Source organism: Silene latifolia, chromosome 9 (assembly GCF_048544455.1).
Source record: "Silene latifolia isolate original U9 population chromosome 9, ASM4854445v1, whole genome shotgun sequence".
NCBI classification, from domain to species: domain Eukaryota; kingdom Viridiplantae; phylum Streptophyta; class Magnoliopsida; order Caryophyllales; family Caryophyllaceae; genus Silene; species Silene latifolia.
Window position 1 is genome coordinate 116,401,901 of NC_133534.1, and position 13,262 is coordinate 116,415,162.

The 13,262-nt window shown below is 39.1% G+C and overlaps 1 non-coding gene across 1 annotated transcript; it reads left to right on the forward strand.

Moving 5' to 3' along the window:
* Positions 1–7,369: 7,369 nt before the first annotated feature.
* On the forward strand, positions 7,370–7,476 carry LOC141603189 (small nucleolar RNA R71). Its single transcript, XR_012525081.1, has one exon. It is a non-coding gene; the product is annotated as a small nucleolar RNA R71 (small nucleolar RNA).
* Positions 7,477–13,262: the final 5,786 nt, after the last annotated feature.

Sequence of the window (13,262 nt, forward strand, 5' to 3'; positions counted from 1 at the left end):
GTGACCTTAACTGCAATTAATTAACGTTCATTGATGACCCGAAATCCTAGTTCCCTCTCTCTTCCTTGTTAATTTCTCTTATCCCCTTTTCTCTGTCTTAATCTCATTAGTTTAGTCAAAACAATTCAAACCCCCCATCATGTGACCTTAGACAGACCAAATAGATAAGTAGATAGTGACCGCCTCCCTGTGGAGATCGACCCCTACTTACTGCTAGCTTCTGTTAGTGTAACTAGGTATTTTATTTTTGGTACCTGACGACGGTATCAAATTTTGGCGCTGTTGCCAGGGAGGCAACTATTTTATTTACTTGTTTAATTTTGTCTGTTTTTAGCCTCAAGGAATTTATTCCTTGAGGTCGTTCTAATCTTTCTCTTTAGTGCTGTTTTGATAGGTCCTACAGGTCCTACCTAGACAGTTCTAGGTAAAAGATCGTCAAAAGGAAGGTCTGAGTACCTTTGACCCGTCACCTATGTTCCATTATATAGTGCAGCAGGTGATTTACTGCGGGAGATGTGGTGCTTCTGGGCACAATGCAGCTTTTTCCTCAGCTGAAAATAACGAGGTTTATGCGCTTAAGCAACGCAGACGAGCTAATCAATTGATGTGACTCATATTTGCGCACATTTAGTCCCCTACTTGAACCTATTTTGCATAATATCATAGCGTCTCATAGCTGTTTTACCCGTCAAATGCTTCCTATTTTGCTTTCCTATTGCTTTGTGTTTGATTTGAAGGAAAGGAGACAATTAGGCGGAAAATTTCCGTCTCTTGAGCCTATTGGGAAGGACATTGACGATCTTGGTTGAACGGGTATTGAAGGAAAGGCAAGAACTAAAGACCAACGTTGCAAGAATAAGTAGTATGCAAAGGGGAGCATTCTAAAGAGGAATCCGAGCGTCCAAGGAGCTAAGACGCTCGTCCAAGGAGCCCGGAATCTGAGCGTCCCGACTCCTCAGCCGCTCGTCCCTCCATGCCACAATCCGAGCGTCTTACCTCTTGGACGAGCGGACCATGGCGTCTTCAGCAAAGATGCCCATCTCTCTGAAATACTTGCGATTCCCTGCTTAGAACTTAGAATTGTTAATTACTAGTTTAGCCTTAGTTAACCTAATGAGGTACTACTATAAATACCCCATTTTGATGATAATCAAAGGGGGCTTCCACATTACAAATTTCTCTTAGATTAGATTAGGAGTAGATTAGAATAGATTACTCTTTAATCTTTCCATAAATCACACATTAATCTCTCCTTAATTATTGTTCAAGTTTATTACTTTTGGGTAATTTAAAATTATTGGGTTATTATTGGAGAATTGACAACTCTTCATCAATCAAACAAGTTTCTTCTATTATTATTTGCTTTATTATTTGGATCATCTTAAGTTGGTATAATTCTTTTACCCTTTACTCTTTATTGTTTATTTCCTCATTCTCTTACCATGTTTACACTTCTTGTGATGATTGACACCATTAATGACATGTTCTCCATGATAAAAAGTAAAAGCACTTATGCTTCAAATGCAAGAAAGCGATAAATCTAGGGAAGCTTACCTCAAGCTACTTGAATCTCAAGTAGCCCAATTAGCTGCCGAGTTGGATTATAGCAACTCAGAGACGGAATATGCTGTTTTTCCTATCAGTAGTCTTTCTCATGAAAGACTCGAGTTGTCTAATGATGATGAAGACATTTATGAGTCGGAAGTTGAAGGTGATAATGAAGATGAAGCTTTTCTCAAGCACTTCACCACGGTTCAGCCTAATCCACTCGATCGAACAGTCCACATTGCTCGATTGAGTAAATTCTATGATGAGGAAGTCGATCGAGTAGATTTAACCGCTCGATCTAATGGTTTGTGTGAAGAAAGCTCTGGATCGAGTGCTAATTCTACTCGATCGACTGATTTGGCCAGTGTGAGCAATAAAACGTCATGTGGGTTTGTTCTAGATGACGATTTTGTTGAAGATAATGGTTACGGTGAATCTCCCCTTTTCAAAGCCGAGTTGGATGCGCTTGAGGCTGCGATTTACGGGACGGATTCCACAGAGGAAGGTAACGAGAAGGTAGTTGAGTCAGTGATTGTTCCTAGTAAGGAAGAGGTAATATCTTCCTTTGTCAATGATTCCATCATTGAGAGCAACCAACCCGAGGTAGTAAATAATAATTATATTATTGTTTCTTTAAATAGTACATTGCCTCATTTGACTCGTGCTTCGTATTTTAATACTATATCCCCTCCTAGCTGGACGATTAATTTAACAGTTTTTCACCGTACTTGTCGTCAGAAATTTGTCAACCGGAATTGGCACCCTAGATTGTTACTAATCGCTCCCGAGCTCCTTTATTTTGTCAACCGGAATTGGCACCCTAGATTGTTACTAATCTTTATTATTTCTAATGTCTTAAATTTCGGGGTAGTTCATGCACACGAAATGCAATGCATGAAACTATAAATCGTCACTTTGGATTTTCCATGTGGGAACAACAAAAAGAACACCTTAATGGGACCAAGGTGTTAGTCCTCCATGTTGTTAGGACTCTCCAAACTATGATCAAGATAAAATAAAGAAAACAAAAAGAAGTAGACAAACCTCAAGAGTGTAGGAGCCTCCAAAGTTTGCTAATCCTCCATCATATCGTCATTGTCATCATTTTCCTCCATGGAAGTGAAATCATCTCCACTCTCATCTTCACTTCCTTGATCTTGCTCACTTTCTTCATCATCTTCATTTGCCTCTTCTTCTTCATCTACCTCTTCATCAACACCCTCATCATCAACACCCTCATCATCGACATTCTCATCTTCACCCGGTCTTTCACCAATAGATGTGCTTGGAAAGAAACTTCCTTATCCGCCCAACTAGGCAAAGGACATGATGGATCAAGTAGTACTTGCCTAGCAAAATGAATGACGGGTGGATATTGGACCTTGTAGGCATCCACTCGATCATTATATGCTTGTTTATGCATTTCTCTCATGAGTAGGGTCATGTAATCATTTCCCACTTCAACATCTTTGGGTTTGAACTCTTGATATTTGAATGGGTAGGGTGGTGTGACAATGGAGGAGGAGGGCTCTTCAATATCGCCCCTTTGTTGACGGATGATGTACTCGACATCCTTGGAGAGTGGAAGAAGGTAGTTTGTTCGGTGAGCACTCAATCGGCAAATCTTTGAAGGCAAAGTGAAGGATCTAGCATTATTGGTTAGCCACACATAGTTGTTGTCAAGAGAATTATGTTTGACCCACTTATACTTGTTAGTCATGGAGTCCATATCAATGAGATGACCCCCTTTGATCGCCACATATGTGTTATCTCTGTTGAAATTTGGATCAAAGTGCTTGGCCAAGAGAGTAACTAGACCTCCATTTACAATATGAGCGGTGCCTTCCTTACCACAGTCGACATTAAGCCATCTTTCTATCAAAAGCCTTAGAGCATTGTAGGGCTTAGTAAATTCCCTTTCTACGTTAAAGGCCGACTCAAGTAGAACACAATCGAGCTTGTTAAAATGATTAGTGCCTTTTCTTGCTATTATAGTATTCCCGATGACCTTGTGGCACACTCTAATGCCCAGATGGTGGACTAATAGAGCACGACAAGCATGAAAGCCCACAAATTTCTTCCCGAAAAGTGCCTCCCAAAGAGGAGCGGGGTCATACTTTTCGGGCATCTTGTGATAATATGGTGTATCACTAAGGCCTAATATCTTACTCAATACATCAAAGGTGATGCGCCTATTCACATTTGCAAGGCGAAACTCGATGTATTCTCTAGTCTCTACCTTAGTCACTTTCAATGAACTTATGAATTCCAAGGTAAGGGAGGGGTATGTCAATTCTCTTATGGTAAACAATTTACCCAATCCCATGGCTTCAAAGAAGGCTTTTGTTTGTTCAAGCACACCCAATTTGTTCAAGGCATCTTCACAAATGAATTTGGTGGGCAAAATGGCTTTCTTGGCATACTTGGCAAATGTATCCCTATGGGATTTGGAAATGAAAATTACCTCCGGATAGTTGGATAATTGAGCAATTTTCGGAGTTGTTGATGTTGTTGCTTCCAAGGGAAGATTTTGTTTTTGTTGAACTTCCAAGTTTGCATTAGAAACCACCATAGCCATTGAAGCTTTCCTTGCTTGAAGACTTTGTTGCCTTTTCGAAAGTGTCTTTGCTTTGAGTGCCTTTGTTGCTCCTTTTGTTCTTGCCATTGTTGATTACACCAAGAAAAGATTGAAAATCTTCAATTTCTAATTATACCCAAATCGATTTAAGATGAAATGATTTTGCTTTGTATTTCAAAAATCGACTCAAAGGTTGAAGATTTTGGTGCTTGAATCAATATTGTTACAAAAGGAGTGATTAATTCTTGTTGTGAGGAAGTTTTGATTTGTTTTTGTTGAATTTGGTTGAGGAAATTTTGTTTTTGGTGATGGAGAGGATGAGGGTTTTCGGGTTTATGGGCAGTGTTTGAATGTTTGAATGAATGAAATGAATGTGGGAAGGGGGTTTAAAACACCCGAAAAATTCAAAACAGCAGGGGAAATACGAGCGGATTCCCATCGGAACGCTCGGATTCTGCCCAAATGGGCTTCAGGAAAACTCGCCTTAAGACGAGCGTCTTTCAGAGAAGACGAGCGGATTCTGCAATGTAGGATGAGCGACTTTCCTCAAAGACGAGCGGATTCTCTTACAGGAACTTTGCTTAATGTGCACTGGCAGAAAGACGAGCGTCTTTCTACAAAGACGAGCAGCCAGTATCAGACGAGCGTCTTCTCAGCTAGGACGCTCGGATTCTCTTACAGACCAGATTTTTTATTTTTGAAGCTCATTTAGACGGACAGATTCCTCCTCAAACGCTCGGATTCCTGTAAGACGAGCGGATTACCCTTTAAGTCGCTCCGATTCCTCCTGGTCTACCCAGATTCAGGTTCGTCCGTGCACTAGCATAACCTGTGTCATTTTCATTCTTCGAATCCCGTGTTCTTCATTGTAGGGGCACTACAAATGCATGAATAGCCTAGGCAATTTCTATCCCCACACTAAGTTAAAGCACTACACATCAATAAAATCATTAGTCCCTCCCTCACTTCTCTCAAAAATGATGAATATCTTAATCAAGGCATAAAAATCCAAAAATGACAAAAACTGCAATGTAAGAATTAAAATGCAAGTTAGAGAGTTAGAAATATTTACAAATGGTGGTTTGAAGAGGACTCCACCAAACTCTCATCCTTAGTGAGATGTTATGGGGGCATGGCCAAGGTGTTGTTGATGTTACTCAACACCTTGAAGAAGTAGTCAAAAGCTTGTTCATTATCATGATAAAGATCCTCAATAGATCTTTGCACTTGTTGTCCTTCATGTTGGTCTTGATCGATAGCATTACCAATATAGGGATTGAAAATCTCTTCAAACTCATCATCCCAAAGACCGCAAACTTCGTCTACTTGGTCATTAAAAATCTCTTGAGTTGATAGAGACAACTCTCCTCCTTTCTTGATTTGGCCAATGAGGCCATGCTCTTCACTTCTCATGGGTGAGCTTTTCAAGCTCTCTTTGTTGCTATTCTTTTGCTCTTTTGATGGAGCATCATCAACTTTCTTTTTCCATTGGAATTCCGACTTCTTCCTATCATCCTTCCGGCTATAATGATCAACCATAAAACATGGTTCTTGGAAACGGGGAGCTCTCATGGTCTTGTCAAGATTGAAAGTTATGCTCTCATCTCCCACCTCTAGAGTGAGCTCTCCATGCTTCACATCTATCACCGCACCCGTGATGTGCAAGAAAGGTCTACCTAGAATGATTGGAATATTTGAGTCTTCTGCCATGTCAACAATGACAAAGTCTACCGGAATGAAAAATTTCCCAACTCTTACGGGAACATCTTCCCAAATCCCTAATGGTGTCTTCGTCGATCTATCGGCCATTTGGAGTGTGACATTGGTACATTTAAGCTCTCCCATCCCTCACCTTTTACTCACCGAATACGGCATAACACTCACACTAGCCCCTAGATCACATAGGGCTTTGTTGATCGTTGTGTCGCCAATGGTACACGGTATTGAGAAGCTTCCCGGATCTTTAAGTTTCGGAGGTGAACTCCCTTGAAGGATTGCACTACTCACCTTAGTGAAGGCAATAGTTTCAAGCTTCTGGATCGACTTCTTTTTCGTAAGGATGTCCTTCATGTACTTTGCATAGGCCGACACGTGATTGATTAATTCCGTGAAGGAATCGAGACTTCCAAATTCTTCACAATTTCCATAAATTTTCCAAGTTGGTCATCAAATTTGGGCTTAGCTTGACGACTTGGAAAAGGAAGTCTAATCACAATGGGTTCCTTCTCCTTGGCCTTGTCTTCATTTCTCTTTAAAAATTCTTCTTTTGATGGTTCTCCATCCTTGGAGTTTTGCACAACTTCTTCTTTGTCACTAGCTTCCACAACTTCATCCTCAACTTGCTTCTTTGGTGCTTCATACCTGGTACCACTCCTCAAGTGAACGGCACTAACCGTTTCATGTCTTGGGGGATTACTTTGAGGTGGTAATTGCCCATTTTTTCTTTGTGAGCTTGAAGATGCTAGTTGAGTCAATTGGGTTTCCAACATTTTGGTGTGGGCTAGGATGTTGTTGATGGTGATTTCCTTTTCTTGACTATCCTTTTTCATTTGAGTGAAAAACTCTTGTTGATTCTTTTGCATTTGGAGGACCGCCTTTTGGACATCAAAACCTTGGTCATTTTGTTGATTGTATGGAGTTTGATTTTGGTAACCTTGGTTTTGGTTGTAAAAGGGTCTTTGATTTTGGTTTCTCATGAGAGGTGGGGTGTATGTTGGTTGAGGGTTTTGAACATTTTGGCTTTTGTATGAGAGATTTGGGTGGAATTTGGTGTTTTCATTGTAATAATTGGAATAAGGGGTACCACTTTTGTATGCTTGAAAAGCATTCACTTGTTCATTTGTTCCCCTACATTCACTTTGGTCATGTCCCAAAGTTCCACAATTCTCACATATCCCACTTGGGATTGATGAAGATGCTGTCATGACATTAACATGATGCTTTGGTGATTTTGAGGCTTCTTCAAGTCTAGCCATAGCTTTTTCGAACTTCAAGTTGATGGTATCAATGTGAGCACTAAGTTGAGCACCCAATTGACTAATAGATTCCACTTCATGCTTTCCTCCTCTAGTAGCCTTGCGAGGTCCACTATATTGTGAATTATGGACCGCCATTTCCTCAATCTTGTTCTAAGTTTGATTATCGTCAACTTCGGTGAACATACCATTTGATCCCATGTTGAGAATGTTTCTTGAGTCTTCATAAAGACCATTCCAAAATTGTTGAACCAAGAACCACTCGCTAAGTCCATGATGAGGACATGAGCAACAAATTCCTTTGAACCGTTCCCAAGCTACATACAAAGATTCTTCATTTCTTTGCTTAAGACCAGTAATTTGAGCTCTTAGCATGTTAGTCTTTTCCGGTGGGTAGAATTTGTTGTAGAAAGCTAGAGCCAATTTTTTCCAAGAGTCAATTACGAGAGTAGCCTTATCAAGGCCTTTCAACCATTGTTTGGCGGTGCCAATTAGAGAAAAAGGAAATAAGACCCATCGAATTTGGTCTTGAGTTACACCGGTTTGAGAAATCGCATCACAATAGTCACAAAAAGTCTCCATGTGGGAGTGAGGGTCTTCACTAGGCATCCCCCCAAATTGGCTACTTTCGACTAATTGGATAAATGCGGATTTGGCAATGAAATTTCCGGTTAAGTGTTGTGGTGTGGGAGTACCATTGGGTAGGTTCTCCTCGGTTGGTACAATGTGATGAAAATTTAGGCATTGTGGGTTGATTTTGTGTTGGATTTTGTGTTGGGTTCTCCTCACCTTCTCTTGCAAAAGGGTTGACGAACTCAATAGTGTTTGGTTGAATATCTACAACCTCACCAATACCTCTCAAAGTTCCTCTAGCAAGTCTTCTATTGTTTGTCAAAGTCCTTTCAATTTCGTGATCAAAGGGTAACAAGTTACCTTGTGATCTTCTGGACATGAAAAATATCAAACAACTTGAAAATAATTAGAACAAACCTTGAGGAGTTTTACTTCCCCAAGGCAAAGAAAGACATAACTAATAACAATCTAAGAAAATCTAAATCAAATTAACACTGTCCCCGACAACGGCGCCATTTTTGGTCGGACTCACTTGGAGGTTTAGTTTTCGGTACTTGTCGTTAGGAGCACCTAGACCAAAACAATATTTATAAATTTACAAACAACTCTACTATTAGTAAAGAGGAAAGTAAAGGTCGGATCCCAAGGGACGCGGATTGAAGTGAGATTTTCAATTGTAAGTAGCGGTGTCTAGGGGTGTCACAATTTGGGGTTGGAATAGAAGATCACTAAACTAAATAACAATGAAAGTAAACAAGCAAGATGATTAAAAAGGGGTGTAAACAATTGATAAAAGGCACTAGGGTGTCATGGGGTCATAGGGGATTCATGGGAATTGATCATACACACATATTCTCAAATTATAAGCAAGCAATTATTGTTGTGATGGATCGAGTTATTTTATATCTTACAATCCTAGGAAAGTTTGGGTCCCGGAGCCGAATTGATTAGATTATACAACACCTACAAGTCGACTTAATCTTCCTTACTCAACTATATGCATGGTCTAATGAGACTCGAGTTGGTTTATGTCTTACAAGTCTCATTGAAAAGATAAGTGATGGGTAAAAAATGCAAGGATTCATAGGCTCGCATTTCCTCAAACATAACATGTGCATAAGTTGAGATCACAACAAGCAAGAAAATAAACTATGAAAACATATTAATTTAAGAATGAATCATCCCCCATGTTGGTTTCCCCTAATTACCCATTAACCCTAGTTAAGGAAACTACTCACTCATTATCAAGTTTAGCATGTTAACAAGGTTGTCAATCACATTAACAAAGCAAGACAGGATGAATAAATGAAGATAATTAACAATAATTAAAAAGGGATTAAGAGAATTATACCTACTAATGATTCCAATAATAAAGCAAAGAATAATAGAAGTACTTGATGATTGATTGGAAGGTTGTCAATCTCCCAATAATAACCCAAATAATCTTCAATTACCCAAAATGAAAGATGAACAAAAGAGAGATTAAGGAAATGAGATTTGTATTAACACTTGATTAAAAGTTGATTACAAGATTAAAGAGAGATTAGAATGATATAAACTACACTAAAGATTGATAAGAAGAACATGGTTATCTAATTAGACTAATGGGGTATTTATAGTGGGGATTAGGTACACAAATTAGGGTTTACTAAGGGCTTAAATGACGATTAAGTCCTTGAGGAATCGCTCCTCTTAGAAAAATATGCGAGTCTCCTTTTTGCCGGTCTTTCCGAGATATGCGCATCCTTCATAGAACAAGAAGAAAATGGAAAGTTGCTGTAACATAATCCGAGCGTCCAAGGCACGGGACGAGCGGATTCTCTGGCTGGACGGGCAGATTGTGGCATTTTTGGACGGGCGTCCCTCTGGCAAAGACGCTCGGATTTCTGGTCTTGGACGAGCATCCCGAGGGCTAAGACGCTCGGATTCTGAGTCAGCTTCTTCCTTTCTTCTTTTCTTCCTCCTTCTTCCAACAATCCTCGGGGATCTTGTCGGAGATGCAAGGATCTTTTTTCATCATTGCCCAACTACTACAATATGTACATAGGCCTTCTAGTCTTGTCTTCTCTTTGATGTTTGGTCATTGAATTCAATCAATTTAGCTCTATTTTGCCTTGAAAATGCAAGGTTTGCACTTCTTTCCTACCAAGGGAACAAAACCTCAAAGAATATGCAAAAGAAAGGACTAAAGACAATAAATGACCTAAATATGCACTAAAAAGCATGGGAACAAGGCTAATTCGGGGACTAAATATGCTCAAATAATGGTCACATCATGCTTACCCTTTGCTTCATTAGAGAAGAGTGACCCGTGAGAGTCCATTATTAAAGGTCTTGCAAGGTCGACGGTTCAGCTATTTTATAAACATCCTATAACTCGTTTGCATTTGACTACTTTGCTATAAGTGTTAGTTTGCTTCTATTAAACTGGTTTGAGTGGCCATTAGTTTGCATTTAGTTTACTCGAGGACGAGTAAAGGTTTGGTTTGGGAATATTTGATACGTGCATTTTATATAGTCCTTTTAGGCCTTTTTATGCACGTATTTCTATGCTATTATCGTAGTTTTATGCTACGAAATGTCCCGAATATGCTACTTTGGTTTGTTTTGTTCAATTTGCAGGAATGGACCAGAAAGTAGTGAAATCAAGCCTTTTACCATCCCTTTAGCATACATTTGGAGGAAGAGTGAATTTGGAGCGGAAATGTAGCTGTCTTGGGATGCGTGAAGCCATTTCGGGAGCTAAATAATCAAGTCAAAGCTGAAACTAATGGAATAAGTAGCTGCAGGAGTCTTATTTCACTCGATCGAGTGCAATTCTAGTCGATCAAGTAATTATGGATGGTAGAAGACCTTGATCGAGTGCTTTCCTAGCTCGATCGAATAGTTGCTTATTAGGGTCTTCTCGATCGAGTATAGTTTCTAGTCGATCGAGTGGTTTTGAGCTTGAGTTTGCTCGATCGAGTGGCTTTAAATCACTCGATCGAGTGGAATCGCTTATGGGCTTGGGCTTTTTGTTTTATTTTGTAATTAGGTTAAATAAAACTCGTCTCCTCTATAAATAGGACGACGACTAACACTAAAAATAGATCGAAAAACAGTTCTTGGACTTCATTCCTTGATACTTTACTTTACTCTTTCTCTGTAAACTGATTTCCTCTCTTTTCCCGGATCTACTATAACTTTCTTTTTTTCCTTTTTCTCCTTTATTTATGTTTATGTTTATTTCTGTTCTTTCCTTTATCATGTCTAGATAATTCTCCCTGCTAGGATTAGGTGATTCGATGAATGAATGTTAATTGCTAATTAGTTTATAGATTGTCGTTGTTGTTAATTCTATGTTGTTAATCGCTGCTTTAATTGTATCTTGCTGATTGAATCGATGCAATTAGCCTTTTTAACCTTGGTAAGCCTTGACCTAGACCGGAAGGTTGGAAGGGGTGAGACCCGCAGTGAACAATAAGATGCTTTAGTGAGGGCGAAAGTTAAGCTAATACATTTTAGGGCGAATTGAGACCGGAAGGAGATATTCGTTGCCCCTTAGACCGACGCATCGACTAATCTGTGACCTTAACTGCAATTAATTGACGTTCTTTGATGACCCGAAATCCTAGTTCCCTCTCTCTTCCTTGTTAATTTCTCTTATTCCCTCTTCTCTTTCTTAATCTCATTAGTTTAGTCAAAATAATTCAAACCCCCCATCCTGTGACCTTAGACAGACCGAATAGATAAGTAGATAGTGACCGCCTCCCTGTGGAGATCGGCCCTACTTATTGCTAACTTATGTTAGTGTAACTAGGTATTTTATTTTTGGTACCTGACGACGGTATCAATTGGTGGTAACCAATTGCAACGCTTCGTTAAATTCGGATTTCATAATATTATTTGACTATTGGATTTTAAAATCATCTTACATGAGTTTTGTAAATCGCAACTATCCTAAGGTAGGATACGAAGGAGTTGAATGGTATGTTTCAAACATGTAATAAACTTTTCTCGATTTGTCGAGTAGTTTTGTTTATACATAAAGTTTAGTGGGAGTATGGTGGTATTATTAGTCTTATATGTGAATGACATATTGATCACTGTGAGTGATGAAAGACTTAGGAGAAGAATAATACATCTCAAAGATATCCAGTTCGATGGATATTAACATAAAGTTAATATTCTTATGTTAATAAGAATCTTGACAAGTTCAAAAGTATTGAACATGGAGAGATTAAATCCATTTGCTTCCGCTGCTGGATTAATTTATTATGCTAAGATGTATCTATATTCTTATACTTCGTATACTTGGAGTATGATGAGAAATTAAAATCGAATCTTTGTGAAAGTCAATATATAGCCATATAGTCTATCCATTAGTACTGAAGAAGCACTAATGATATGTCTTCTATGTCTCATATGTAGATATCATATTATTCATTGAGAATGATGGACCAATGCTCTCCTTCGTGAAGGAGGGATTGGGAGACTAGTAAGAGATGCAAAGCATCTTTAATATCCGAATCTATAAGTTATATATATGAGAGGATAAGTGTTTAGAAATAATTATTGGATTTATGTGCAATAACTTATACAAAAACCATATTCTAAACACATAAGGATGGTTGGAGAACCATCTTAGCTACAATATTTGAGGAGTAAATCTGAGTAATATACAACGGAATTTATATTGTCAACTGATCATCATTTAGTAGTAACGATTGACTCACTAGAGTTTGACGTTACTGTCGTTTGACGGTGGTGATCGGTTGATCTCTTGAGTACACTTGCAACTATGAGATATGCAAAAAGTATGAATCCCACACACTGTGAGGACAGTGGGAGCTATCCAAAGGCAAGAGAGCCTATGTCTAGATTGGATCTAGGCACATGCTCAAAAGGTTTTATAATACAAGATTATAGATAACGAAGGGAAATAGTATATAATGAGGTTAAGTAAGGTGCAAGATGTTACTAAGACTTGTTCACCAAGGCCTTCTCATAGGCTTAACATGATAAGTGATACCATTTCAATTGAATTAAAATGTACGATTATATACAAAATTAAATATGGATTATAGATTATGTAGTAATTGATATTGTATTACTTTTACATATGTGATAATACATTCATCGTTTGAGTTTTATTTTAAACTCTTTTATTACTATGTTACATCCAAATAGGTTGTAAGGACAACGTTGAACCCTATTAAAGTGAACTGGATTAACATAGTATTGGCCCCTAGTCACTTATATGAGGTGACGTGTCCAAGTGACTAGAGTGTGAGTCGATTGATGGCAAGTTCAAGTGTCATAAGTAGGGGTGTTCACCGGTCCAAAACCGGACCGGCCTGGATAAGCCCGCGGACCGGATAACCACATATCCCAAGACCGCTGACCGGACCGGTCAGAAGGGGACCCGGACCCGAACCCTTTAGGTTCGGGTTTGGACCGGACCGGTACTAATTTATAAGGCAAATTTAGTTTTATTTTTTAATGTGGACCGGACCGGAGACCGGTCACCATATTTTTTAGGACTCGGAGACCGGACCGGTATGTATCCGGTCTGGACCGGACCGGACCGGCCGGTTCGGGTCCATCCG